Below are 24,216 nucleotides of genomic sequence, written 5' to 3' on the forward strand. Positions count from 1 at the left end.
AGGCTTACCGTTGTTTATTTATCTGGCTCTACAGGGTTCAATCAACTCTGGAAATCTTCCTCTTTTGAGCAAGTCTTCTTTCCAATCAAAGTTTTTGATAATAATAATAATCTTTTATTGTCACAAGTATGAAGTTACTGTGAAAAGCCCCTAGTCGCCGGCACCTGTTTGGGTAAGCCAGTACGGGAATTGATCCCGTGCTGCTGGCCTTGTTCTACATTCCAAACCAGCTGTCTAGTCCACTGAGCTAAACCGGCCTCTGTGTCTTTGTTCTGACAACTTCCTAGAAAGACCAAATGCTCTGTCGGAATGCTGCCCCCCACATCTGTTTTTTCTTAGAAGCTCTTCAGAACAAAGAGACAGATAAAGATTACCCAACCCCCATCTTCCCTGAAAGACCCCATCCTTCTGGCACCCTGGGGACAAGTGTAGGGAGGGCACTCACCCCCTTTCCCTCCACTTGCTGTGCAAAGCGGCAGGTCCTTACTTTGTCAGAATTTGCACCAATTCATGTCCGCGTGACTCCAGGCTGGGGAGGGTGGTTGGAACATACCATAAGGCAGGTAAATTGAGTTTCCAACCGGATAATTACATTCAGGTGCATGTTAATGGCTATCAGAATGCTCTTGCATACTCTTGGCAAGAACATCATCAGGGCCGGCAGAAACCTTGTCATGGCCGGCGGGAGACTTACAATGGGCTTGATGCCTGGCTGGAATCTCGTACCTGATTCAGCGGGCCATCGCGATTCCCGCCTCTAGTTAGTGGCCATGGAAATCTCTCCTGTAATTGAGAGTATAAGTGTGCGGCAATTTGACTTGAAATAATTATCTTCAGAAAATGATCTTGTGTTGCCTTGAAGAGGTTTGGGTTTTGCTTCAGACCTGCCTCTATTGTGAAGCAAAAACTTGGCTGATGTCATATCACAGACCCAATGTGATGCTCACATCAAAATCAGCCAGGCAGAGATAGCCTGTAACAAATATAGACCAACATGTGTTCTTATGCTGAAGCTTTCCCTCTGGATTTTAATCATTACACTGGCTGCTTGCTGAGTGGATCGCATAATCTTCTTGTAGCTCCGCTGCTTGGTAAGTAAATACATAAAATCAGTTTTATGCAGGAATTGATAATATGCTGAATTGGAATTCTTAAGATGCTTATGTTTTAAATACAGTTGCTGTGTGATCCATCTGTCACGGTGTAGTTTTATACATCACATTCGCAAAAGTGAAATGACTCTCATAACATGGGCATCTCAAATATCTGTTTCATGAAATGTAGAATTCATGCTTTATAAGTTTTTCTGATAAAGTCTGAAATTATTGCATATATGGTATTATTTGGCATGGCACAATTTTACCTAATTGATTTCATTTTTTTTAGTGTTGCACAGATCAAGTGCAAGCACATCATTAGTCATCAGACATCATTAGCCAAGTGTGAGACAGAATACAGCTGAAAGATGATTCTGGGGGGTTTATTTTCCAGAGACTTTTTAATATAATGTTGGTGTGCAGAGGTGATTCCCGTTGACAGTGGTTATTACAGACTGCTTTCAGTTCAGTGGACCCTGCAGAAATATTGCTACGAGACATTACTCTGAAATGCGTTCATTTTGTTTGTCATTACCATTAGTTCCAGGCACCTGAGCACACAGTCCAACAAAGCTAGAAATGAAATTAGAGAGCGTGGAGACAGCAGCACAACACAGTTTATTTTGAGGAGCTATTTGGATTCTGAAGCTTAAGTTATGTTTGTAGGCTGGAGTTTGCACAGAGTAAGTCGCCATGATAGCATCTAGTTTATTTCAATAATCGTTATTAATCATTTTAATCTTACTGTTTTCATTTGTAACATTGCTTTCTGTGAAGATAGAATGTGATTAAATCCTTAAGCTACTTGGCCAGTATTGTTGAAAGACCCAAACTGGTAATTCCTCCTACCCCAATCCATGGATTGTGTTACACATGACAATTTGTCTTCTAGGACAATGACAAGTCCGAGAAGTATTACAAAAGCAGATGGACCTTGAGGGCTTCAGCATATCTTTGCTATGTTCCATTTGAACAGTTATGCTCAGGAAATGCATACATTTGGTCCGATACTTTGCTTGCGATTTCTGATGATTAATTTTAATGGAATGTGTCATGTATGCCTGGAATTTCTGTGATTTCATAGAATGAGACTGTGCAAAAGGAGACCATTTGGCCCAGCACATCCTATGAATGTACTCCCTTCTTGGACTACAGAACTGACCTAAAAGTTTAATTGAAATTCACAGATTTTACCTAACCAGACCACCTTCTTGTGGAAATCTTGATTGTGAATATTGACAGCGTTCAAGGCATCACAGCCAAACCTAATCTTGTCACATTCGTACGTTCAGACACAAGTTACTTAATCGATATTGAGTGCAGGGGGTTTAATTTCTGTTTTCTCTTCGCATTAGGAAATGGAGCAAAAATTGCTGTTCTAAATGATATCACTTTATTTCACATGAACTGAATATTGAATCTGAAATCAACATATAAATTGATGTGTGCATGGTAATAATGTCTTTCTTGAGAGAAAATGCAGCAATGTAACAACACAAGATCCATTGATTCCTAATTCGTTTCACAATCAAAGGTTCATATTCACAGAAACATTACAGTTACATTTGTGGCATATTTCCTACAGTTTAAATGGCTCCACAGAGCACTGATGGACACTATTTTTAAAAATTCCATGATAGTAGCTATTTAAGGTATTACTGCTTACTGATAAATGCAACAACACACAAAGAAAACATATAGGGCGGTATTCTCCCCCCCCCCCCCCCCCCACGATGGGTGAGAGAATTGCCAGGGCGCCGCGCGAGTAGCGCCACGCTGTCCCGACCCCCGCACGCGATTCTCCCACCCACCTGAAACTAGCGCTGTGAGAATCACGCAGCGCCGCTCGGAGAATCGCCGCAAACGGCGAGCGCCGATTCTCCGGCCGGATTGGGCCGAGCGGCCGGCGAAAAAAGTGACAGTCCCACCGGCGCCGTTCACCCCTGGTCGCTGCCGGTGGGAACTGTGCGGGAACGCTGGGGGGGTCGGCCTGTGGGGAGGGGAGGGGGGCTCCTTCACGGGGGGGGCCTCCTTTGGGGTCTGGCTCGCGATCGGGGCCCACCGATCGGCGGGCCGGCCTCTCCCCCCCCCGGGCCTACCTCCTTCCGTGGCCGGCCCCAGAAACTCGGCGCCATGTTGGGTCGGGGCCGGCACGCGTAAGAAGTTCCCCGCGCGTGCGCAGGATGGCATGGCCCAACGGCGCATGCGTAGGAATGAGCTGTCCCAACTGCGCATGCGTGGGTTGGCGCTGCGCCCATTCGGTGCCGCTTAAGGACGTTGGAGCGGCGTGAACCGCTCCAGCCGTGCTGGCCCCCTGTGGTAGTGCCCGAGCCCTGTACGCGCCATCGTGAAACGCGACGGCGATCACGACGGCGCGGGCACTTAGTCCCGGGAGCGGAGAATACCGCCCATAATCAGACAGTATACCATCTGAAAACTGTTTCTATAAGGGAAGATTCTGTCATAAGAAAATACTTCATTGGAGAAAAAAAATCCTTCAAAATGCAAGAAACCTTGGGCGGGATTCTCCCATCGGATGGCTAAGTGTCGACGCCGGCGTAAAATCGGAGTGTTTTAGTCTGGCGCGGTGCCCATTCCGGGACAACATTCTCCGGCCCACAGGGGGCTAGCACGGAGCTGGAGCAGCCCACGCCACTCAAGCTACTGATCCCAACGTGAACCCGGCACCGCGGGGTCTGCGCATGAGCAGTTGGGCCTGCGCCAACTAACGCATGCTCAGTGGCCTTCTTCCCCACGCCGACCCGACGCCAAATGGCGCAGGGCTACATGAGCCAGTGGAGGATAGGAGGCCCCCAGCAAGAGAGGTCGGCCCACCGATCGGTGTGCCCCGAACGCGGGCCAGGCCATTACAGAGACCCACCTCCCCCCGGAGTCAGACCCCCCTCTCCCCCCCACAGAATGCGGACCCTTCAAAACTGAGGTCCCGCCGGCTCAGAGGATATTAGAACAGTGCCGGCGGGACTCAGCTTTTTGTTGACGGCTGCTCGGCCCATCCAGGCCAGAGAATCGGCGTGCCGGCCCGGGCCAGAGTCAGCATATACCCTGACCGGCGCCGTGCCATCCACGTTGGCCCCAATGGCGCCGATTCTCCGCTCTGTGGAGAATCGTGTCCCAGCATCGGGACGGCATGATGCGATTTGCCCGGACCGCCGGCGATTCTCCAGCCCGGCAGGGATCGGAGAATTCCACGCATCTTTCATAGGAATTGTCGTTTTCTATATTAAAAGCAAAATGTATTTCAAATAGGAAAACTTGATGGAATGTGGAGAATGAATTGTGTTGGTGATTTAAAAAATATACAATAATGAAATAGTCATTTCTTCAAAATAGTTATTGCAAATGCCTCCAATGCACATTAGAACATAGAACATAGAACAGTACAGCACAGAACAGGCCCTTCGACCCTCAACGTTGTGCCGAGCCATGATCACCCTACTCAAACCCACGTATCCACCATATACCCGTAACCCAACAACCCCCCCTTAACCTTACTTTTATTAGGACACTACGGGCAATTTAGCATGGCCAATCCACCTAACCTGCACATCTTTGGACTGTGGGAGGAAACCGGAGCACCCGGAGGAAACCCACGCAAACAGGGGGAGGACGTGCAGACTCCACACAGACAGTGACCCAGCCGGGAATCGAACCTGGGACCCTGGAGCTGTGAAGCATTTATGCTAACCACCATGCTACCCTGCTGCCCCTGCTGCCACATTACTGAAGGCTTTGCTGTACGTTATTTTCAGTAATACTCTGTATTATTTTGCACATAACCTTCCATTGACATGGTAGTCATTTGCCAATTGGTAAGGAGATAATTGGTTTTGTGCCAGCTGCCTTTGCACAGTCAAGTTTGTCCTGTTGCAAAGGTCAAAAATAACACTGTGATTTCAACATTTTACCAATATATGAGAAGCTATCAAAATCTGAAGTGAATCAAAAGTATAATTCGAGTTGGATGGTCCTGTGGACAGTATGAGTCCTCTAGACAGGCTGATGAAATGTGTTGAGAGATGGTGGTCAGGATTTGCGATGCCCAATCAGGACGGACATGTTTGTTTGGGAGATTGCAACATATCCCGAAAAGGCCCGAGGCTCTTTTCTCAGTGAGGTAAAATGAGAAAGTGATTGTGTTCAGCCCCCATCAATGGTGGACCACATTTCCCCACACTGAACATTATTTGCATGCTTGCATCTCATCATTGTGGCCACAGGCTAGAATCACTCCATGTACAATTTAAATACCATGGGCGAGTTTCTCCATCCTGCGCACCAGATTTCTGGTGCATCACCCCGTCGGGCTTTTCCATTTTGCCGGCTGGTCAATGGGGTTTCCCATTGTGGGGCAGCCCCACGCCGTCGGGAGACCCCCGGGCTGTCAGAAAAATGGAGAATCCCGACGGCAGAGAACTCAGCCTCATATCAGAATGAATGGAGAATGGCGAGATTACAACTGCGTTTAAAAGACATGGGCTGGGATTCTCCCCCAACCAGCGGGCGAGCCGTACTGGCATCAAAGAATGGCGTGAACCACTCCGGTGTCGAGCTGCCCGGAAGTTGCGGAATCCTCAGCACTTCCGGGTCTAGGCTAGCGCTGGAGTGGTTGGCGCCACGCCAACCGGTGCCGAAGGGCCTCCGCTGGCCGGCGCGAGTTGGCACATGCGTGGGAGCGCCAGCATGTTCTGGCGCATGTGCAGAACTGCTGCCGTGATCCCTGCGCATACGCAGGGGTTTCTTCTCCACGCGGGCCATGGCGGAGCCTTACAGAGGCCGGCGCGGAGGGAAAGAGTGCCCCCATGGCACATGCCCACCAGCAGATCGGTTGGCCAGGCCACCGTGGGGGTGCCGGATCCCCCCGCGCCCCCTCGAGGACTCCCAGGCCGCCCTCAGAGCCAGGACCCGCCGGTATGGACCTTGTGTATTTCACGCCGGCGGGACCTGCCAAAAACGGGCAGCCGCTCGACCCATTGGGGCCCGGAGAATCGCCGGGGGGCCACTGCCAACGGCCCCCGACTGGCACGACGTGATCACCGCCCCTGCCAAAGAAATGGCACCGGAGAATTCGGTAGCCAGTGTCGAAGCGGCGGGGCGGGATTCACACCGCCCCCCTAGCGTTTCTCTGACCTGGTAGGGGTCGGAGAATCCCGCCCATGCAGTTGGCAACCAGAACTTTGAGTGGTACTCAGAAGTGAGTTCACGTAACTCAATGCAGTTCATGCGGGGTTCTCCAATAGAAGTACAAGGAAGTGGCGCTGTGCATTCAGTGGGTGGAGGCTCCGAGGCAAGTCAGCACAGTGACTTCTTTGAGGCTCCAGTGTGAGGGGGCTGGGTTAAGGCAGCATAAGGAAGAAAACCTCAGGGCAAAGGCTCCAGTGTTTGTAATAATAATAATTGCTTATTGTCACAAGTATGCTTCAATGAAGTTACTGTGAAAAGCCCCTACTCGTCACATTCCAGCTCATGTCTGGGGAGACTGATACGGGAATTGAACCCATTCTGCTGGCCTTGTTCTGCATTAGCTCACTGTGCTGAACCACTGTGTTTGTATTGGGGGGAAGGGGGGTTGCAGCAAGGTTTCACAGACTGCCTTATAATGAAAGATTGGAAAGATTAGGCTTGTTTCCACAGGAAGAGCGAGGGCTAACAAGATTGAAGTGTATAAGATCCTGAACAGTCTTCACTGGGTGGACATTGGAAGATGTTTCCCCTTGTGGGTGAGTCTAGCACTACAGGGCACTGTTTTAAAATTAGGAATTGCCCGTTTAGGACAAAGATGAGGGGTACAGTCTACCAGCCGCGTCCCGCCGGTATCGGACGTGATACAACGGACGGTATCGGTATCCGCCAGTAGATCCTGAGAGAGGCCTCGTTCGCCACACCAGTAGATGTTGGCATGGGTGCAGGGCACAGTTTAGTTATGGGGGCTAGGGCACAAACCTGTATATATTTGTTCACAATTAACACTTGTTACCAGTGATACAACCTACGCGGTGCTCAGTCAGATGGGTTTGAGGGGTGGGCTGGTCTGGGCTGGCTGAGGGTGGGGGGGGGGAAATGTGCAGACATTGGGGGAGGGAATGGGCGGACCCTTTGGGTGGTCCATGCTCCCTGCCCTCCTCGCACTGCCCCAACCGTCCCCACCACCACCTTCCCAGGAATCCAATGGGACCGTGTGATGGAATGGTCCGCTCACCTGTAGGAATCACACAGGCGGATGGTGGAACACGCTATCGTGGGCAGGAGTTGTACGATGCAGAGCACCAGAGCTCATCGCAGAGCGGGTTGTCATCATCCAGACCCGGTGTTACTGCTAACCCAGGGCCACCACCCCGCAGTGCGGCAGGTATGTATCATGGACAGGGTCGCAGGCAGGGCATGGCTGGGCGGGGAGGGGGGTGGCAGTGAAGCGGGGGTTGGGATGCGGTGTCCGTGCGCTTGGCCTGTCTCCCCCTTTATCCCCCCCTCCTAGTTAGTGAACCTGGAGGCGATCAGAGTGTCTTGTGCGCTTTGGACCTGGCACACAAGTTGCCTGGCCTCCTGTGCCTGCCTGGGCTCCATGTTCGGCCCACCCTCACACTCCTCCGCATCCCCGTCATCGAAGGCCTAGCTATCATACTCCTCCTCTAGCATGTCGCCCCTCTGCTGCGCGGTGTTGTGGAGGATGCAGCAGGCCTTCACGATGTGTGCGACCCTCTCAGCATCATACTGGAAGGCCTCGCCAGAGCAGTCCAGCCACCTGAACCACATCTTGAGGAGGCTGAAGCACTGCCCGATCACACCCTTGGTCGCTTCATAAGCGCCATTGTAGCCGATCTCCGCGGCGGTCTGTGGCCTCCAGATAGGCGGCAGCAGCCATGACCATAGTGGACAATCCCTGTGACCCACGAGCCAAACCCTCAGCCAGGGTGGGGGAGGGGGGGGGGGATGCATCTTGAATATGTCAGGAATCGTCGAGTGTGCCAGGATGAAGCTGTCGTGCACACTGCCCGGGTACCGGGCACAGGCATGTATGATGCACAGCTGAGGGTCACATGTCAGCTGCACATTCATCGAGTGGAATCCCTTTCGGTTGATGTAGAGCCGGTGCTTGTGGGGCAACATGCATCCCGTCAATCACCCCTGGACCTGGGGCAACTCGGTGATGATGGCGAAACCCGCTGCCCGGGCATCCTGGTGGGCTCGGTTCACATGTATTGATCCGCCTGGGAAAATAGAGCATCCGTGTTGGACTGCAGTGGTTCAAGAAGGTAACTCATCACTGCCTTCTGAAGAGCCACTAGAGATGAACACTAAATGCTGGCCTAATCAGCAAAGCCCACACCCCGTAAATGAATTTAAAAATAGAGTCAACAGAAGCAAACCACAGAGAGATAGGGGGCTGGATTCTCCAAACCCTGACGCTGAAATCGCTGGGGCGGAGACTACAGTTCCCCGCATGGAATCGGGACCGGCACCAGTACCCCAATTCTCTGGGGGCTGAAAAGCGATGTACTCAGAGAGTACGCCGCGCTACACATTCCCTTACCTGAGGCCATTGCTGGAGGCCCTCCATTCTCCATCCCCGACCGGCCGAAGTCCGGACAGCGTGGATCTAACATAGTCCTGCAGGTTGGGATACTAGCATGGCGGCTGCTGACTCAGTGCGTGGTCGCCCTGGTCGGGGGTGGGCCGAGCGGAGGGCGGGGAAGGCCTTATATGCAGCCAGGAAATTTTTGGGCAGGCGGTCTGGGTCGGGTGCGCGACCAATCGGTGGGTCTATTTTTAGGGTTCTGCTGAGTCCGTCATGGGGCATGGCGCGGCTCCTGGAGGCTGCCGCAATGTGCCTGCGTGGCCTCTGACCCGGAAGTGCAGGTGCCCGTATCTGAAGCAGAAGCTGCTCGCTCCACGCCAGGTCCCTGCTAGCCCCCTGTAGAGCTAGGAATATGTGGCCCTTTCACACCAGTTTTTCTGCCGTGTAAGTCCAGTTTCTGCGACGGAGTGGGGACATAATCCCAAAAAAGAGAGAATCTAGCTCGTCATCTCACACAGAATCTTGCACATTTTATTCATCCATTCACAGCAGCCTGGGTGTAGCAAAGACACTTCATAACTTCTGCCAAGAAGATAAACAAATATGGAAATTTAGTGCAAAGTGATAGAAAATTTGTTGCGTCTCCTAGTGATAATAATGAAAAAATATTGCCTATCATTGGTAATGGTGCAGATTGTTTGGAGCACACTGACTGTCTTAATGATAAAGCAGCAGCAGTAGACTGTGCTGTGATTCGAAAACCAGAAAGAATGGATGGTTTTTTGTAGAGTTTTGCAAATTCAATCCAAACTCATCAGTGACTCGGTATAACTCAGTTGGTGGTGTATAAAAACCATTGTTCATCCTAAATGAAATGAACTTCTGATGGCACATCGTACAGTCACATCATACAAAAGGCGTTCATTTAACCCGTTGCAGCTGTGTTGGACCTTTGTGGGGCTATCCAATTAGTCCCCACTATCCTGCTGTTGAGCTAGATGTAACTTCAGTTTTTAACAGAATGCTAACTTCATAATTACTGCTGAACACCCTTACTGGTCTAAAAAGCTAATTTTTAATAACTGTAAAATGTTAAATTTCTCCAGAAGAGTCAAATATTTGATCAAAGGGCAGCACGGTGGCCTAGTGGTTAGCACAACCGCCTCACGGCGCTGAGGTCCCAGGTTCGATCCCGGCTCTGGGTCACTGTCCGTGTGGAGTTTGCATGTTCTCCCCATGTCTGCGTGGGTTTCGCCCCCACAACTCAAAAATGTGCAGAGTAGGTGGATTGGCCACGCTAAATTGCCCCTTAATTGGAAAAAATAATTGGCTAATCTAAATTTTAAAAAAAAATATTTGATCAAAACATGAAATTTTTTTTTTTCGATGTCCATCTTTATTTTAGCTTCTATCTTAACACAGTCATACGTTTATTTCACTGTCTGAAAATTTAAATTAAATTAAACAATTGTAAGTACTTTCAACTCCCTGGTTTGTTCGGTGTGACTACTTCAATTTGATTTGCCTGTCTGAGGCTTGCTGACATTATTGCTGTCACATTGCAAGAAGTCCCTTCATTTGGTGCCAGAGTTAAATGGCTGTGAGGAATGGGGAAATAACCACCACTGACATTGCTAAAAACCTTTGTGGGCAGCTTTCTTCGATGTCTGCAATGAACCTAGACCATAGGCAAAAATGCAGATCCAAACACAGGAAATACTTGTCATCAAGAAAACTGGTATTATTAAACCTGCAAACAGTAAAATCTTCCAGTTCTTATAATAGATGTTCAATTAATTGTAATTTATCACAAATGCGCCTCTATCACCTCTGTGCTCCTTTTTTTAAGGGTTCGGCTACTGGAGCCCACATTCATGCCTTTGTTACCTCTAGACTTGACAATTCCAAAAATCGCCTGGTGCTGAGACATCCACCATCTCCCCACTTCCCCCTCCCCAGCCCAGGGGTGACCCCACCCCCTCACCGACAGTGGCCAACCTCACCCCCCCACCCCGACAGAGGCTGCCCCATGGGGACTTCGCCCCTCCTCACTCCCCTCTTCCCCCCCCCCACCCCCGCACTCTCCCCTCCCCCCCCCCCCCCGCCCGAACAATGGGGTCCCAGTCTCAATGCACGAGGAGCAGCAGCCACTCTGCCAGCTTCACGTTTTTAATCGGCACCGACGTGACCACTTGCTGGGGAGGCGGTTAGATCACGGGAGGCTGTTAGATCGAAGGACTTTCCCGTTAATGGTATGGAGATTGGCTTTATTTGATGATTATTGGTTTTTCGCCAGGCCATGGCAGGATCCTGATTTTGCCAACGGGAGCGGGCTGGTTGGATCACAATCTGATTGGCACGGTTCTCTATTTTGGCCTTCCCCGCAACATAACGGCCACGTCACGCTCTTGCTCAAGTGTGATGTGGCCGTAAATTCTTGCCCAATGTATAAAGGATTAGGTCAGAGGCTAGGAATTCTGTGTAGAGCAACTCACCTCCTGACTTTCCAAAGCCTTCCCATCATCCACAAGGCAGAAGTCAGGAGTGTAATTGAATACTCTTCTCTTGCTTTGATGAGTGCAGCTCCAACAAAGCTCAAGAAGCTCGATACCATCCAGCGCAAAGCAGCTCGCTTGATTGGCACCTCATCCATAAACATTCATTCCGAATGTGTGGCAGCCGTGTGTACCATCCACACGGTGCACCGCAGGAACTCAACAAAGTTCCTTCGGAAGCACCTTCCATACCCACGACCACTACCATCTAGAAGGACAAGAGCAGCAAATCCCTGGGAATACCACCACCTGGAGGTTCCCCTCCAAGTCACTCACCACCCTCACTTGGAAATATATTGCTGTTGCTTCACTGTTGCTGAGTCTAAATCCTGGAACTCCCTCCCTTCAGTGGGTGTATCTACACCTTCAGGGACTGCAAGAAGGCAGCTCACCTCCACCTTTCCAACGGCAGTTAGAGATGGGCAATAAATGCTGGCCGAGCCAGAGAAGACCACATCCCATGAATTAATTTTAACAAACAACACGGTGTAAGTGCCAACATCAGATAGCTGAAGAGGTCAGGGTTAATTTTTTGTCTCTCTCTGGATCAGATTTTCACACATGAGCCAGGTAGTATGAGTTAGGAAATTATGCTTCAAGAGAAAGTGCACTGTCAGATCTGATTTATGATCCAAAAGTTATTGTTTTACCAAGGTTTTTCATACGATTGTTTTACCAAGGTTTGTCATACGATTGGTTAGTTTGTGATAAATAGAAGATTGGCCCCTCCAGATGCTCTGCCCCTCCAAAGCGGCATTGCCTGAAGCCCGCACCCCCGGTGCTCAGTCCCGATGCTGTTGGTTGCTTGTGGTAACATCCGTCGGGAACTTGTCATGGTGCTGTGTCCTCAGTCCAGTGCTACCACAGTCGAGGGAGGGCCGATCGGCGGGTAGAGGGGGACATTACTCAGGTCTGGGGATGGTCCGGAGTGCGTGAGCCGGCCAAAAGGGGAGCAGTATTTCGCGGGCCGAGTCCGCGAGCTGCCCGCACCACATAGCATGGAGTGGCCACTGCCGTGCACATGCACGGCCACGTACCTGGCAATTCTCCGGGGCGTATCGGCAGCTAGAACCTGGTGCTCTACACTGCTGGCATGTTGGCCCCAAGCCAAATGGAGGAACGGTGGCCATTTTACGCCATTTTTGCTGGCCACAGTTCCAACACTGGCGTGGAGACATAGCTTCAGAATCGGAGAATCCAATACAGGGTCTCAGTGAGATTGTTCAAATTTGGGAGAGTTTAACTCGTACAAGTCTTCAGCAGCAAAACCTGTGCATGAACAGAGATTAAATAGCTGACTCTGAAGGGTATAGCTTTAAGCAGCATGACACAGACAAGAGAAACCATTGTTGCTATAGACCCATACCTTCAGGGAGTTGAGGAGAGGTTAAACACGGGAGACTGGCCTTGGCAAAAGAATTCCCTCCAGTAATAGATCTCAGCAGCTCTGAACAGCTAGAAGAAGACTGCTAAAAGTACTTTTTCCTCTGTTTAAGTATCCCACTTTGGGCACGATTTCCTGGCTGCACCCCGCTGGAATCGGGGTGGGACACAGCCGATAGATCCTGGGAGAGGCCTCCATTGGGATTCCTGATGGTCGATATGCCTCTAACTAGATCTCGCGAGACATCATGATCAGGACTCAGTCTTGCAGAGTTATGTGAGTTTAGAAACCCACTAAGACATGCTGACGCCAGATCGAACGACCTCCCGCCATCTACCGGCCTCGCCGAGGAGACCCCAGCCAGCCAGGCCGTTTAGCACTGGTCCCCACAAACCTGGGTGGTCGGACTCCAGGCAGGTTGGCACCTTGGCACTGCCTGGCTGGCAGGGGCACCGTCAGGATGTTAGGCTGCCAGTGCCAAGGTGCCAGGCTGGCTTTTTTCCGCGCTGGGGAACCGGGCCCGCAGGTGCCCTGCCGATGTGAGGTGGAGCGTGGGGAGCCCCGAGGACCCCTTTATTGGCGTGTTGAGGCGTTGGGGGTCACATTGGGAAGTTGGAAGATCGGCCCAGCATTTAAAAATGTCATCCTGATCCCTTCCTGTACTGAGGAGCTCCGCAGATTCATGCACCCAAACATTGTCCAGCTTTGAACAGTGCACGCAAGGCATGTGGCACTAGAGGACTCTGGTAGAACCAGTGCAGATAGCAAAGGCTATGATATTTCCGATGCTGCAAGGTATGAGATGAATCCACTGGAAATGGGTTCTGTTCATTCCTCTACTTCATTTTCTACGTTTAGAATTAGCGGTGATTCACTATAGTGGTTATCAATTTTCCTTCTAGGAGACAAGAGAAACAGACATGGCATCATGTCCAAGATCACACTACCTCATAAATACAAAGAAAACGTCTTATGCTATGGCCCCAGGTCATGCTATTGTTTAACTAATATTAGGTAGTAAAAATGCCTCCTTCCACTCAATCCACATGGCTCACCTCCTAAAATGATCCAGGATTAGGCATTTTTTTAGGTGCAGGTGGGGTTTGAATAGGACATTTGCCGCAGTCCTATTGTGCCTTCAGTCATTTTATCTCAAATCATTTTCTGTTTTATTGGTCAGAATATCTATGGCAGAGACCAACCAGAGTATTGAAGGATGGAGTCCTGTCATATCCTGGTTTCCCCTCACGTCCCCTTCTATCTGCACTATTCCTCTTCATAGTTACAGAATTGCAATAAAGAAACAATAACAAGCCAAAATCAAGATGACAAAATTGATTATAAAATTTGGAATGAGCTTAACTTCCACAACACAACACGCATAATGAGACTGTTGCGATCTCCCCACCATGATCTGGAATTTATGTATAGCAAAATTATTTCATAAAATACACCTGTAGCTTATTGCCGATATTGATCAGGATTGTCCAGTTATTCTCAGAAGTATAATATTTGAATCTCCATGCTAGGATTGAAAGCGTCAATAAAATAAAAATTATCCATATTAAATAGTCATTTATAAATGTTGCAACTGCACAAAACCTACTGAGTAAGTGCGCTTCTTGATAATTTGGAGACAAAATGCCATTTCTTTAGTGTTTTGAATTGAGCTCCAACTGAATGGATGACAGTCATTTGTTCTTTGAGTGCTGCGGTGAGACTGGCTCAAGCAATCTGAATTCAATTCTTAGCAAGAATGGCTCCACAGCATGAAATTTCACACATTGATGCATCACTTGGAAGTAACCTGGCCATTATGTGAAACAGAAAAATTCTAAAACTCTAAAACTGCATGACCAGCATGCAATTAACAACTGCCCTTTCAGTAGAAATACTGAAATAATTTATTGTAATGCAAAGAGGTGTTTGGCCACCGAGCAATAGTCAATATGAAATAAAACTGTTAATTAGCATGTCCCCTGATTCTACATTCGGGGCACAGTGGAAATAGCTTGCACAACACTATGCGGTACATTTTTTCTGATAATTTCGGCAAAAGAGTCGGCATGAATACAAAATGGAATATTTAATCTTATTTTCATGCTGATTTTCACAGTGAAGTTATTGGCAGGAGGAATTCCACCCAGCGGTCTTTTAAAAAAAGTTAACATTAAGTAATTTTAAAAAAAAATGTCTTGAAAATCTCATAAGTAATAAGAAGTGTGAATTTGTAGGGGTGTATGTCAAGCCACATTATGTTAGATTATCAAAAAAGCCAATAAATTGGTTTGAGACAGGCCATCTGTCTATTTTAACCTATTTGTGATTTTATCGCAAGTGATATATGTGATCTTTCATTGCGTTAAAAATATAAGGAGCTATGTTAAAAAAGTTGCAATAAATATTGCACGCGATATAACAGCCACTTTTCGCCCAGCGCGAATCCATGAGAGCTGGTTAGAACACGGGAGAGACTGAAATCGGGATCTACATCGGGTGCCGATCAGTTTCCGATCTAAGCGGCCCGCTCCAGTTGGTGGGTTCCGGATCCCGCCTAGACGGGGCGAGAAACCAATAGTCACCAATTAAGGCCAATCTCCATATAATTAATGGGACAGACTCCCTTTCGAACGGTCTCCCGTGAGGTAACTCAGGCATTGTCAAACTTGGGGTGCGACCCGCGGGTCGGTCGCGGGCGTCGGGTGGGTCGCGGAGCCGACCGTCGTGGCGCTGCCGATCGCGCAAATCCATGCACGATAATGCCGGCTGCGCGCAGCCTTCAAAATGGCCAGGAACAGATAAAAAAAAAATTTCCGCACTGTTCACGCGTGCTGATCATTGGTGCACCAGCGCAAAACTATACGCATGCGTACCGATGATCGGGCACACATGCGCAGTGTGGCCGCATATTTCTATCCGGTCGCAGACTTTTTAAAACTAGTTCGGGGGGCCAAAGGGACTAAAGGGACAAATGTACCATTGGGGCCAAATGGACCCAAAACTATATCCTCAATTTTTGCCAGCAACAAACAAGGGAAGAGAAAATGGTGGGTCGCGCAGGTCAGCCGGCATGGGTCGCGAAGGTGTTAGTTACACAAACACTTCACAGTTCTCAAGTGGATTCCTGTAGGTAGACTTGCCTCGTCGCAGACAAGTGTTATTGCCGAGCATCCCAGTCAGACTGTGAGGGCTGGGCACTTTGCCTAAACTCTGGAGGCATCACCACCACAGAGGCAGCGGCCAACAATGAAATACCCAAGAGCTGGGCTTCATGACTGGGGATATCCCCATGACTAGAGGGTGGGTATCTGGAGGGAATCTGAGTTAAAGTTGTGTTCCCGGCAGGGGTCTGGGGTCTAGGTTTCAGTGCCCAGAAAGCCCCTGCTATGGCCTTAAGTGTGTGCGCAGGGAGGGGTCTCCCAGCTCAATCAGCTCATTGGATGGCACCTTGAGAGAAAGTAGGGAATGTAAGGGTGGGGGAGGCCGGGGGGACTCAAATGTCTCAGTATGGAAGCAGTAAACAGTCTCTCACCTTCTCCAATTCCTTACAGATATCACATTATGGATAGGACTGTGGGCCCCACAGCAGAGGCCCTTGCGGTACTGTCCAGGCCAGATGCTGGACAAGGCAGCAGCAGCTGCGCCATGGAGACACAAGGTGGTAGTCCATGTGCATGGGTCTGGCCCACACCACGAGGAACCAACTGTACATCAGAGAAGGAGGCCAGCGATGACCCAAGTTGTACAGGCATCGCTGGCCACTCGAGATGTCGGACAGCGTGTACTGCAGGAGGCTCCGCCTCAACAAGGAGATGGTGCAACACCTGTGCCATGTCCTTGTGGACTTGGCACCACGTGGAAGAGGAGGACACCCATTCCCGGTAACCGCCCAGGCCACTACAGTCCTGAACGTTTACATTTCGGGTTCATTCCAGGGTTCGAACAGGGACTTGTGCGGTATCACACAAGCTACAGCCCACAAGTGCATCTGTGAGATCATGGGTACTCTGTTTGCTCGAGCAATGGACTACTTTGACCTGGACCAAGCCCATCAAGATGCCCGGCAGCAGGATTTTCTGCCATCACTGGGATATCCTGGTTCAGGAGGAAATAGATGGCATGCATGTTGCCTTGCACACACCAGGCGGTCCAGGAGTTCCCTTCATGTACAGGAAAGGGTTCCACTCCTTGAATATTCAACACAGAGGGCAGCACGGTAGCACAGTGGTTAGCACAGTTGATTCACAGCTCCAGGTTCCTAGGTTCGATTCCCGGCTTGGGTCACTGCCTGCATGTTCTCCCTTGTCTGTATGGGTTCCCTTCAGGCGCTCCGGTTTCCTCCCACAGTCCAAAGATATGCAGGTTTGGTGGATTGGCCATGATAAAATTGCCTTTAGTGTCTAAAAAAAGGTTTAGGTGGGGTTACTGGGTTATGGGGATTGGGTGGAGGTGTGGGCTTAAGTGGAGTGTTCTTTCCAAGGGTTGATGCAGACTCAGTGTGCCTCTTTCTGTGCTGTGAATTCTATGATTCTACGATTCTATGAACTCATGTGTGACCACCACCTCCAGAACATGCTGGAGGTGGAGGAGGAGGAGCATGCGGCCTTGTCTGAGGAGCAGGTGCCAGACCAGGAGGGGCTGGAGGACGAGCCTGGAGGACCTGCGGGATCAGTCAGTGGATGGAAAGCAGGCAGCCACGGGGACGGTCCTGCATTCTGAGAGATCCAGAGAGGCCCTCATCCTTGTCTGCTTCTCATAGGGTGTAGCTTTGTCCATTATCGCACCATCCTCCCTTCCCACCCACCTTCCCCCCCCCCCCCCACCCATCCTCCCCTCTCTTTACAGAGCTACCTCCCCCCCCCAACTTTCTCCCCACCCACGCATTCCTCCCCTTCCCCCACATCAATGATCCTGTCCCTGACCCTCCCAAGTTGTGTGTAACATCACTCCAGGGTGTTGGGCCTGTGCCGGCACCGTCACCTGGTTAATGTACAAGTTAGAAGGGTGATGATAACCTGGTGTGAGGTGAGTTCTGGTGCTCCTCAATCTATCCCATAGTCTGACTCCTGTCTGTCTGTTAAGTGAACACTCACACCCATCACCTGCACGTGGTGTGCCCTGGGAGGTGGGGGAAACCAGATCCAGCACCACCGTGCCCGGGAGGACTGGGCAGAGGGCACTGGAGGGTGATGGGTGCAGGCTGGCCCGCAGTGTGGAATAACATGAGAGGCGTCTCAGATGTAAAGTGTTTTAATTGTGAACAATTATGACCCTAACTGTCCCGAGCTATTGCTTGTGTCATCCCCCTCCTCCTGTGCTCTCTCAGTAATCCTCAAATTGCTTAGCTCTCCTTGATCTGCTGCCCTGACTGGGTGTGTCACCAGGATCTGGGCTGACACATCGGAGCTGGAGGCAACCTGCTGCTTACTGTGCCCTGTGGTGTTGGATGCTCCTGGTGGGTGTCCTCTGGGCTGACGGAAGGCAAGGATAACAGCTGTGATGCCTCAATGGTCACATCCTCGGGGCTGATCCCTGAGGTGTTCTCTTGGAAGGCAGTGTTGGGGGCACCCCGGATGTGCTGGCATCATTCGATGGAGATCCTGCTGGAGAATGAACATGTGGTCAGTAGGAGGGAAGGGCCCTTATATCTGGCGCAAACAATTCACGTGTGACAGGTCATCTGGGTGGAGCCTGTGGATCCTCACTTCTGTGACGCAGGCCAACCTCGATGTAGTTAACCGCTCTGTCCTTGTTCGTCCCTGTGACGTCCAGGGCCCATTTCTCATAGGACTGAGGACTCTGACGTCTGGCACCCCACCGCCTGTCTGGGCCCTTGATGCACTATCAATTACCACAAAGATGAGAATAGTAGAATAATCAAGGCTTTATTGAGCAAAGTTGTTGTGCCTCCTGTAGCTGGAACCAGAATGGCTGCAGCACTGGCGAGCACACACATTTATACCCTGCCTACTGGGCGGAGCCAGCAGGCAGGGATTTACCCATGTACCTTTACTATACGACCTTACCGTAATACATGCAATACTGCTAGTGGTGACTACCACAGCCCTTTTTCACCAATTGTGGGCTAACATCTCATGCGGGGACAAAGAAAGCATTGTGAGCTGTCTGCTTCATGAATCGTGGGGGAGAGGGGAGGAAACGGTGAGGGGGATAGGCAAGGGCACTGTTGCTGGGCATGGGTGGGGTAAGCTGGTGGGTGCCAAGTTGTGCTGGAGGTGATGATGTGCCAACTGTAGTGATCCTCGCCTGAGTGTGTACAGAAGGGGCTGAGGGGAAATGGAAGTATCACCAGGGGGCAGCGCGGGGACATATAAGAGGGACGCCGAAGGCCCACCCTTGCCCACTTGGACCGGAGGGTTAAGGAGGCAGGACGTGGAAGTTGAGCTCAGGGCTGCAAGTCTTTTGGGCCTAGTTGCAGAACATTGAAGAGCAGTATATTCTCAAGTGCAATTCTGTAACTTATTGTGGAGCACAATAAACCATCCTTTAACTTAAAGACGACTTCAAGCATTCTTTCAGGAAGCATAACATAGTACCAGGAGTGGGGTACTGCTCTTCAATGTTCTGCAATGTTAGCGGGGAGCTGCCAGGCGAAGTCTGGGTGAATCAGTTGGCGGGTCAGCCATTTCCACAGTGACGCCGGTGGGGCCTCATTGCCGGCCCTAATTAACATTAGATACTGGTCGCAGTCTCATTGGATCAGCCATCGGGAAGCACCTGGCAATTCTTGCTCGCTATTGCACTTAGTGCTTCTCCCAGTAGAGCGCACCCCTAAAATCTGGTTGGAAAATATCATCCTGCTCAAGTGCTGAAACTGCCAGCTTTAAGGGTTTGTTTAGTAAAATACTTCAATGCTGCATTTCTGCTCAATTCAAATAAAAGTTTCAGGTTTCTACGTGGTTTAAAAAAAAACCTGCTGCATGGCAAGGTGAAAGAGATAATTTAAACTGTACAGCTATATAAAAATAGGAATGAGGCTGGAATAGAAAATGCCTGAAACACTTTGGTCAGGCAGCATACGTGGAGTGAATGGATAAGGTAATGACACGCACTTTATCAGTTCTGACAAAGGCTTTTGTTGTTAGTGGGTATTTTGAAAGCTGCTTGTTTTATATGTGTGATGAACGGTATTTACCTTTAATACCTTGCCCCTTTAAGAGGCTTGGAACCCTGGGGGACTCCGCCTCTGGCTACGCCCCCAGGAAACAGTATATAGGATAAGGCTCCGTGTGGCAGGCACACTTCTCTCGAATGCTGTCCTGTTCTCTGTATATTACGTGCTGCACGCAAACCCTCAATATGCCTACGTCGAGCACCCCGATGGCAGGCAGGATACTGTCTCCCTGCGAGACCTGGCACCCCTGGCTCTCCCACCGACCCTCCCACCAACCCCAACGTTTTCCCCCCGACCCCCCCCTCTACCGACGCTCCCCGCCTCGCACCGACCACCTACTCCGACAGCGCCTCCCCATAGCGCTCCCTGCCCCCCAGCCAGCGCCGGCACTGACCACCCTAATCACCCCTGATACCCCCCCCCCAAAGGCGGGCAAAGGCTCAGTCAACCGTGCTCCCGGATAGACCACCATCGGAACCGACCGAATCCACGGCGCCACCACCAGAGCGGCAAAAGTCAGCACGGACTATCAGACCGCCATAAAGACTGAACTTATAATTTAAAGCACTTCACCCCCGACAGACTATGTGTTTTTTTTAAACAGGGGGTGAATGTGATGAATGGTATTTACCTTTAATACCTTGCCCCTTTAAGAGGCTTGGAACCCTGGGGGACTCCGCCTCTGGCTATGCCCCCAGGAAACAGTATATAGGATAAGGCTCCATGTGGCGAGCACACTTCTCTCGAATACTGTCCTGTTCTTTGTATATTAAAGCCTTTGATTATCAACCTCGCTCTCGCGTCGTAATTGAGAGTGCCTCAATATGTGTTCTCAGGAGGTTAACACGGCCACATTTATTGCCCATCCTTAGTTCCCCTGAGAAGTTGGTGCTGACCCTTCCTCTTGAATAACTGCTGACCATGCCACATGTAATGGTGTTATTCAGGGAATTCCAGGATATTGACCCGGGGTAATAAAGTAATGGTGATGGGGGTGGGGTGGGGGAAGGCAAACACCAGGACTGGGAGAGTGAAGGCTCCAATATGACGGATCTGACATTGGTGGCTCTGTTGGGGGAACGTGGGTAGGAGGAGCGACACTAAGGTTCTCCTGAAGGACCCCCCCCCCCCTTAGAAGGGTGGCCAGAGATGAGAACTCCTAGAGTCAGAACTTAGACCTGCCAGCATGCACTTCCCAATGCTCACACCTACCTCTCACTGCCGTCATGAACCTCCAGCTGTTCAGCTGTGGCAGGCAGATTATTCAAAGACAGTGCAACACAATGACGGATATTCTGCCCACTGTCTAGCAGGACAGGGTGGCATGCAGGAGAAGTGAGGAGAGCAGAACTGGCAGGGAACTAGTTCCTTTCATATCCTGAGTTCTGCAAAGGAGATAGTTGTCAGCACAATTACGTATATTTAATCTAAATGTGGGGGGGGGGGGGGGGGGGGGGGTCACTTGTAGGGAAAAACCCAATTTAAAGGAGGAGGTAAGAGTACAGATTAGCAATTTATGGTGAATGATTACCAGAAAATAAAAGTGAAGGACAGGAGAGGTAAACGTCTTTATGCACCAAGCAATTATAGAAGAGTGTGGAAATCTAACATTAAAACAAATTTTAAAGCTTTGTATCTAAATGCAAGAATCATTCATAACAAACTTAATGAGCTAACGGCGTACATAGAACATAGAACAGTACAGCACAGAACAGGCCCTTCGGCCCTCGATGTTGTGCCAAGCAATGATCACCCTACTCAAACCCACGTATCCACCCTATACCCGTAACCCAACAACACCCCTTAACCTTACTTTTTAGGACACTACAGGCAATTTAGCATGGCCAATCCACCTAACCCGCACATCTTTGGACTGTGGGAGGAAACCGGAGCACCCGGAGGAAACCCACGCACACACGGGGAGGACGTGCAGACTCCACACAGACAGTGAAGTCTGCACGTAGAAACAAAAGGTTATGACTTGGTGGGGATTACTAGAGTGTAGTTACAGGGAGACCGGGGCGGGATTCACCGATATGGTGGCTAAGTGTTGATGCCGGTGTAAACACCGGAGCGTTTTCCGCCTGCGTCAAAGGGCCCCATAGTGCACTGTTTTAAAAAAAAAAAAAATTTTTAAAGTTTTTTTCCAATTAAAGGGCAATTTAAGGTGACCAATCCACCGACCCTGCACATCTTTGCGTTGTGGAGGTGAAACTCACACAGACAAGGGGAGAATGTGCAAACTTTCCATGGACAGTGACAGGGGCCTCGGCGCCTTGAGACTGCAGTGGTAACCACTGAGCCAATTCTGCGGCGCACAAGGGGTCAGCACGGGTGCCACGTGAAGTGCAGGGGCGTGGCCCCAGACCGGTGTCCGATACGCGTGCCGCCTCATTGACACGGCGCCATTGCGCACTGAAATAACACGACCCCCCAGACACAGCTGACACTGGGAAGATGGCCGCCCACCGCGCAGAGCTAAGGTTCCGGGATGGCAACCTCGACATGCTCCGAGACACCGTGGAGCAGAGGAGGGGGTCTTTGTACCCCGGACCGTCCGCTGGACCCCGCGCAACACCATCCTGCATATGTGGAGGGAGGTTGGCGATGCCATCAGCGCGACGGGACGACACCTAGGACGGACGACCAGTGAGGAAGAAGCTGCACGACCCACACAGCGCAGCCAGGGTGAGTACCCAGCACTGTGCCACTGGCACCAACTCCCTGTTCACCACACATGTGACACCGCCTCCCACCCCTCCAGGGGGACGGTACAACCCCACCCTTAACCACATGGCCACACTCACCCATGCCAGCCGCATTGGCCGGGTGCCGTGTGCACCTATGCCATCATAGGCCCAACCGCTGGGTTGATTCTTCGGACCGCCTAACACTGCTGATGTTTGTGTGCCCTGCCCCCTCCCCAGGATAAGAACGTCCATAACTGCAGGGAGTGGGTGAAAAGCGGAGGGGGTACACCTGTATTCCACCCCCTCACCATGAACATGCAGAGGGCACTGGATCTCGTTGGCGGACCTGAGGACCAGGAGGTTGCCAATACCGAGATTGGGGGCGAGCCACCAAGTGGGACCCTCCTACCTGGCCCCAGCCATGCACCCCAGCCCCCCCCCCCCCCCCCCGACCCGGGAGGGCCTCCCCTACCCACTCCTGCAGCCATGGCCGTGCCCGTTTTGCCAGCCTGTGGTCCCCCCACACCGAGCCCTACCTCCTCCCGCTGCAGCGTCAGCCAGAACGACTGGTTGACGCTTTTTTTAAAGCAGATTAGAACCACACTGGCATGGCCTCGGGTCATGCCAGCGGGACTTTGACCCATCCGGGTAGCATTATCGTTGGGGGCCTTGAGAATCGGACGTCGGGCTACCTCTCGCGATTCTCCGGGCCGTGCGGCGCCCGCGGTGTTCGTGGGTTTGGAGGTTCGCGTCCCTGCATTGGAACAGTATCGCGGGCCATTTCGGAGCAGTCACGGAGAATCCCACCACAGGACTGTGAATTGAATATCCAAGGGTACACAGTATTTCGGAACGATATGGTGAAAGGAAAAGGAAGTGATGTAGCCCTGCTGCTGAGGAAAGGGATCAGTGCTGGAATGAGAAATGACATAAGCACTGGAGATCAAGATATCGAATCAGTCTGGGTGGAAGTAAGAAATAGCAGAGGGAAAAAGACCTTGGTAGGAGTAATGTATAGGTTCCCAAACAGTAGTTCTGTAGTGGGGCACAGTATAAACCAGGAACTATTGGGGGCTTGTAAGAAAAGTACGGCAATAATAATGGGCAATTTTAATATGCCATCAAATTGGCAAAGGTAGCCTGGAGGCAGAGTTCATTGAATGTATCCTGGAACAGTATGTTGGGGAACTAACCAGGGAGTAGGCTGCTCTGGATTTGGTATTGTGTAATGAGGAGGGATTAATTAATGAGGATCCACTAGGGAGTAGTGACCATAGTATAGCAGGATTCAAGGTTCAGTTTGGGGGTGAGAAAGTGGAGTCCCACACTCGTGTTCTGGAATTAAACAAAGAAAATTACTTGAGGTCAGATTTGGCCCAAATAGAGTGGGCAGGAAGGCTAAAAGGGTAAGACAGCTGATGAGCAGCGGCAGTTGTTTAAGGAGATACTCAATTCCTCACAACTAAAACATATCCCAGTGAGGAAGAAAGATGGGAAGAGGAGGAGAAAAGATCCATGGTTAAACATGGAGGTCAAGGACATTATGAAGACAAAAACTGAGGTATGTCATATTGCAAAGTCCAGTGGCGGGATGGAAGATTGGGAAACTTTCAAACATAAACAAAGGGATACTAAAAAAGTAATTTAAAAAAGGTATGGTAAATTACGAAAATAAACCAGCACAGAATATCAAAAAGGAGAGCAAGAGCTTCTACAGGTACATGAAAGGGATGAGAGTTGCTGAGGTGAATGTTGGCCCCTTGGAAGATGAAACTGGTCAGTTAATAGTGGGGAATACAGACATGGCAGAGATGTGAAATC

At 50.4% G+C, this 24,216-nt stretch overlaps 1 protein-coding gene across 1 annotated transcript in view; it reads left to right on the plus strand.

The window, feature by feature from the left end:
- The first annotated feature begins 1,070 nt into the window (after positions 1 to 1,070).
- Positions 1,071 to 24,216, plus strand: part of pkib (protein kinase (cAMP-dependent, catalytic) inhibitor beta) — a 115,918-nt gene continuing 92,772 nt past the window's right edge. Inside the window, exon 1 of the mRNA XM_038799716.1 lies at positions 1,071 to 1,091. The gene's annotated coding sequence lies outside the window, so the exon portion shown is untranslated. The remainder of the gene's footprint in view (positions 1,092 to 24,216) is intronic.

This window comes from Scyliorhinus canicula, chromosome 6, assembly GCF_902713615.1.
Source record: "Scyliorhinus canicula chromosome 6, sScyCan1.1, whole genome shotgun sequence".
In the NCBI taxonomy this organism is placed as follows: Eukaryota; Metazoa; Chordata; class Chondrichthyes; order Carcharhiniformes; family Scyliorhinidae; genus Scyliorhinus; species Scyliorhinus canicula.